Raw genomic sequence first — 5,800 nt, 5'->3', positions numbered from 1 at the left:
TGCTTAATTGTATAAAAAAAAAAGTTGTTTAAGATATAAAATTCATTAAAAAATAATGTATATATTTGTTGAATAAGAAAACAGAATATAAACAGCAAATAAAATTATAGGGAGAATTGTTTGTAATTTTTAGATGAAAAATGATGTATAATAAAAACAATTATCAATATTATAAAATTGGCAAATTCTTAGTCCCTCAAGGGCTTAGTCCTATAAGTGGGGCTCATTAAATTTGACAAGTGTCAACATGTGATGTAGTTTGTTATATTGTTTTACTTTTGGAACTAGTTATATAAACCGATTGTGAATAATTTTGTTAATGTGATTGTTAAAGGTGAGGACAATAAGATAATTTTACGTCATGATAAGTGTACAATTGAGGAGAATATGATTAATTTGGTATTGATTTGAAATTTATTTACGATGTTGATAAAGTATCATTTTGCCTTGGGTAAGTAATTTTGAAGTAAGTGGTAAGTAATAATGATATAGTATAAAGTAAAAAAAACGTAAAGTAATTTGTTATTTATTTTTATGCGTGAATTGTGTTAGGAAAGACTTCAAATATGTTTTAATGATTGGATGAATGAATTAGCTTCGATTAGGTACCTTAGTGTTGTATAGTTAATTTTGTATGATTTTTTGTCATTATATGGTGTTAGATACCTAATAGTTTCCTTGAGTATTTTTTTAATGATTTTTTTTTTTTTTTTGCAAGATAAGAGAATTAAAGTACAAAACCACATCCACATCTCCACATTCCTGAAATAATTACCTAATTGAAATTCCTCTCCAAAATAAATAACTTTTTATAAGTATGGTGAGAGTTTAACAGGTCAAATTTTTCACTGTAATGAAAGTATTTTGTTCATTACTTCATTTCTCCAACCATTGCCATGATTACTTTCATAACATTAACTTCCACATGTAATTAGATTATCACATGATTCATGATTTCACTTTAAAAAAATTCAAACATATCAAACAATTGTTTTAGGGGAAACATAATCTCTGTGCATATAATATGAACAAATTTTCGATATATGTAGTCAAGAAATTCTAATGCGTAATGGGCAATTTCGCAAGGCCCTCTAATGTGATGAATTGGCAATAACATCATTACTCATTAGTTTATATATTTAATTAAAATCTTAACACCAATATTTTTACGTATTCCTTTTCATCCTCAACTCCTTTGTTTCTTTATGTATGTTGCAAAACCCAAACTTAAAAATGTGAAGGATTTTCTCTATCAATTGAATTTATGACCAACATATATGTAAAACTCACTAAAAACAAAATGAGATTGTCATATTTTGATAAACTCAAGATTTCTACATTATTCAGTTATCAAAAAAATTTCAAAGACGAAATTGTTCCTACAAAAATCTGTTCAATCACAACTCCTAAACTATTTACATTTTCCACCATAATAATTTCTTCCAACTTGTAGAGGATATACCAATTTCAATAGACCTATCTTCTCTAAATCCCCACAAAAAAAAAAAAACTTGTTCTTGAAACTGAGACACCCGAAACAACAGTAAGTTATTGCAAACTTCTCAATAACATGAAATTAAAAACAAAATGGATTACTGTAAAATTTCTACCTCTAAGAATAGCCGACGATGGATATTGCTACATTACGCTCACAACGTCGAACGAACCGCCAAAAACGAACCATGGGCGGGACAAAGGCACCGCCACCCATGACGAACAAATCTAGGAACTTAACACGGCTCAACCCATAACCATGCAATGACAAAACCCAAAACCTAAACACGGCTCAACCTTAACCCCATGGCAACAAAACCTTGAACGATATACTACTAAACTACTACAACCAACCAAACGAACCAAAAACAACGCCTCTGCCACAAATGTTGGGCTTTCTTTCTCTTTGCCAAACAAGGATTAGGAGGAAGGAAGGAAGGAATGAACGAATATTGGGGGTTTTAAATTATAAAAAAAAATACAAAATACACATTTTCTAAAACAACCAAATGGTAGCCGGTACATACAAGGTAAACTGGGACAATTGGGTAATTTAAAACCTCCAAAAAAAATACATTGAAATCGAACCATTCACCTTAAGGGTCACAAAATCCAATGGCTCAAACTAAATGAAGAACTTAATCCTTCAAAATGAACCGAGGGGCTAAAGAATTGCCCCATAAAAATATAAAGAAATAAGATTCTTGTTTTTTTTTTTTCAAAAAAAAAAGACATCACATGTTCCTTTATTATAATTGTTTGGGATAATTTTGTTTTATTGAAAAAGATATTTATGACAAAAAAAAATAGAACTAATCTATTAAAGTATTTTTTGTAGTCCATAAAAAATCATAAACATTGTTGACGCGGATTTTTGTAAACAAGAAATAAAAGCAGTTAAGCTTATACATTTTGCGAAAAATAAAATAAACACAGAGAATAGTCCATGAGTGATTTTTCTGAGTTAAAGCTTAGAAATCAAATTTCAAGAGTTTAGTACAAAATTTATGCATAAAAAAATGGCTAAATGTATTTATAGATCTGGTTTCAGATTCTCTTCCCACAATTTTAAGGGAAGTTTACAAAATACCTAATATTTAAACTTTAAATATAAATCTGTTACATCATTTCAAATATCCAATTGGTTTCCCATAAAACCAAGACCAATCTTCTCATTTGTTGCATTATGTTATTTCCAAGTCGTCTATCGCTCTTTTGAACTACCTTATTTCTTTATCTTTTTATGATATACATAATTGTTTTTAATATACATCATTTTTCATCGAAAAATATATTAAAAAATGAATATTACAAACAATTCCTCTTATAATTTTATGGGATATTTGCGACAAAAATATCGTTAACGATGGATACTAATGGTGCAAGTAAAAGTTGAACTTTGGTAATTTTGCCGCAAAAAAAAAAAAGTAAACTTGGGTACTTTCGCCGCAAATATCAATTTTTCATTAACTTTTATTATAAACTTATAAATTCATAATCTCAAAAATAATAACAAACCATTAAAATCAAAAGAAAGATATCATTTTTTTTAGAAGATCACTTTTAGGGTCGACGCATGTCGCCCCATATAACCATAAAAGTCGCCCCTGATATGTCGCCCCTAATAAAATACGCCTAATGGTGTACAATAGGGACGACTAATGAGTTGCCCTTAATATTCCAATATCAGAAGCAATTGCGTCTGTAACGTCTCGAATTCGTTTTTAAGGCTGAGTGCCTTGATTACTGTGTCTGGATGGCATAATAGGATTTATATGAGGAATTAATGGAATGTACGTATGATTATGCAGTATTAATGATTTATGTGGTAATGTGAATATTTATGCATGTTTATGTGTATTAAATACCCATGTGGGCTTTTTTTTTGTAAATTAGGGCATATTTTTAATTTTTGACTCGTTGATGTTATATTTGTATTATGTATGTGTTATGAGTGAGACCCAAGTGTTATGGGGATATATTTGAGATGTGTGGTCCAAGGAGATCCTAGGGAGCGGATTAGCGGAATAGTCACAACGGGGTTAAATACCCAACTCGGGGTGAGCCTAGAGGTATTTTGGTAATTTAGTACATTGACGGAGTTTATTGGGTAATGGGAATTTATTTGATGATTATTTGGGTATGTCGAGATTATTCGGGAATTTATAGGGCTACTCGAGGATTAGCGGGAAATGTGGTATGAAGATAATTTTGCCTTTTGCGGCATTAAAGAATAGGTTTTGATCAATGGGAAATTTAGTCTTGTTGGAAAAAAGGATAGACTTAGCCTTGGGCACTAGCAGTCTGTAGAAGCTCAGGGAACCAAGGTCAGAACGAATACTCTCAGCCTCCCTTTCTCTCTCTCGGTTTCCTCTTTTCCCTTGAAGTGGTGAGGGTTCCTTGAATTCTTGAGGTGTTGGGGTTCTTGAATCTTTTGAGGAAGAAGGATTGGAGGTTTAAAGCCTGGTGCTGGGTACTAATCTAAGGTGCAACCAGGAGGACGAATCCCAGCTGAGGTAAAGATTTTGGGCCTGTAAACTTTAAGTTTCCAATTTTCATTTTTGGTGTTTTTAGGCTTCAAAGCTCAAAGTGGGATTAGGATTTGCTAATGGTATTTTTGGGGATATCGTGGTGCTATATTATAATCCTGGATGAATTTCTGCAAGTTTACAACTAATTATGGATTTAGTTGTTATTTAGGTTGAATTTTGAGGGATTGGGCTTGGGAGAAATGTTGGAAAATCTGGGTTGGCGGGGTCGCGTCGCGGCACGCATGAACCCAGGGGCTGGGTTGGTTCACTGAACTGCCTTAGCATCGCGGCGCTAAGCGGCCTGCACCGCAGCGCATGTCTAGGGAAATGAGGGCTCGGGCCCTCTGACTTGTAGAGGGCTGCGACGCTTGCTGAGGGCGTCGCGGCTCAGAAAGAGAACATTGGCCAATTAAGGTTTTTAAGCTCGGGAACTCAAACCTAAAGGATCAGGAAGGATTCTACTACCCGGTTTAGTAGAATTCGAGATCTCGAAGGCTAGAAATGTACCTTGAAACTCTGGAATAGTTTAAGTGATTGATGGTTATCAATTATTACGTTGTGACTAGGTTATACCACTAAGGCTCGGGAATAGGGATCGTGCTAGGGATTGCTATACTCTATCAGCTCGAGACTCGAGGTAAGAAAACTGCACCCTGGTTGTAATCGGGGCTTGAACCCCTATAATTGGGTATGACTGTAGTTATAAATGTGATTATTCAGTTAGGCATGCTTGTATATGCTTCATCTGATTGCGTGTTGTGCAATATATATGTGATTATATCTATTCTGAAGGCTGACCTAAAGGCCCTGGGGCCAATAGCAAGCGTATGAAACGCAGCCCGGCCTAAGCTTGTTGGGGTCGACTATAAGACCAGAGGACTCGGCCTTAGGGTGTCGTGCCTGAACATAATACAAATAAACAGAAGTGTTGATTGCACTTAACTAACTATATTGATTGTTGAGATTAGATTATGTGTTTGATTGAGCATGTTATTCCTACTAAGCTTATTGCCTATATCCTGTTGCTGGTTGAATTTATTGATTTAAGTTTACTATTTATATATTTTTGCTTGTTTGTACCTATTGATTTAAGTTTTCTTGTTGAGCTTTGGTTCACAGGTGCTATGTGGTGCAGATAAGGGAAAGGGAAAGTTGGACCAGTCATGAGTTGGAGAGTTTCAGAGGCAGTGTGTACATATGCAGCCTACTCGACTGCCACGGATGGATTTGCCTGGGAGGAACTAGGGTTAGAACTAGGATTGAACCATGTTTTGTTGCTTAGGATGGCTAAATTGTATTCTATTTATCTTTTATCAATCTGTAACCACTTTTTGGGATTCTGTGTATAAACTTAATATTTTAATGAAAAATAATTACTTCGTTTACCAAATTTTTTAATACTTAACCTTGATTTAGTCTTTAATTACATATTTAAGTCCAAATAACTCGTTTAGCGAGTTAAGCACTATTTTAACACACACAGTGTAACAGTCTTGGCTAACCAGGGTATTACAACTTGGTACCAGAGCGGTCTAGGTTTAAGGTTCCTGAAGACTGGTTGGGCATGTACACTTGCCGCTAAAGACAAGCTCGACTCTAGGTTTGGTATACAATAACATGACTATGTGTTTAATTGCTTGAATTGAACCTATGTGCCTTATCTGCATGCTAGAATATAGATCATGATGTATATATATGTATTTTGTGGGGGTAAGACTTGATAATTGATGCATCAATGTCATAGACTGTGTCTTGGTATGCATATTATATGTGGC

Source organism: Humulus lupulus, chromosome 3 (assembly GCF_963169125.1).
Source record: "Humulus lupulus chromosome 3, drHumLupu1.1, whole genome shotgun sequence".
Lineage (NCBI taxonomy): Eukaryota > Viridiplantae > Streptophyta > Magnoliopsida > Rosales > Cannabaceae > Humulus > Humulus lupulus.
This window is presented reverse-complemented; position numbering follows the sequence as displayed.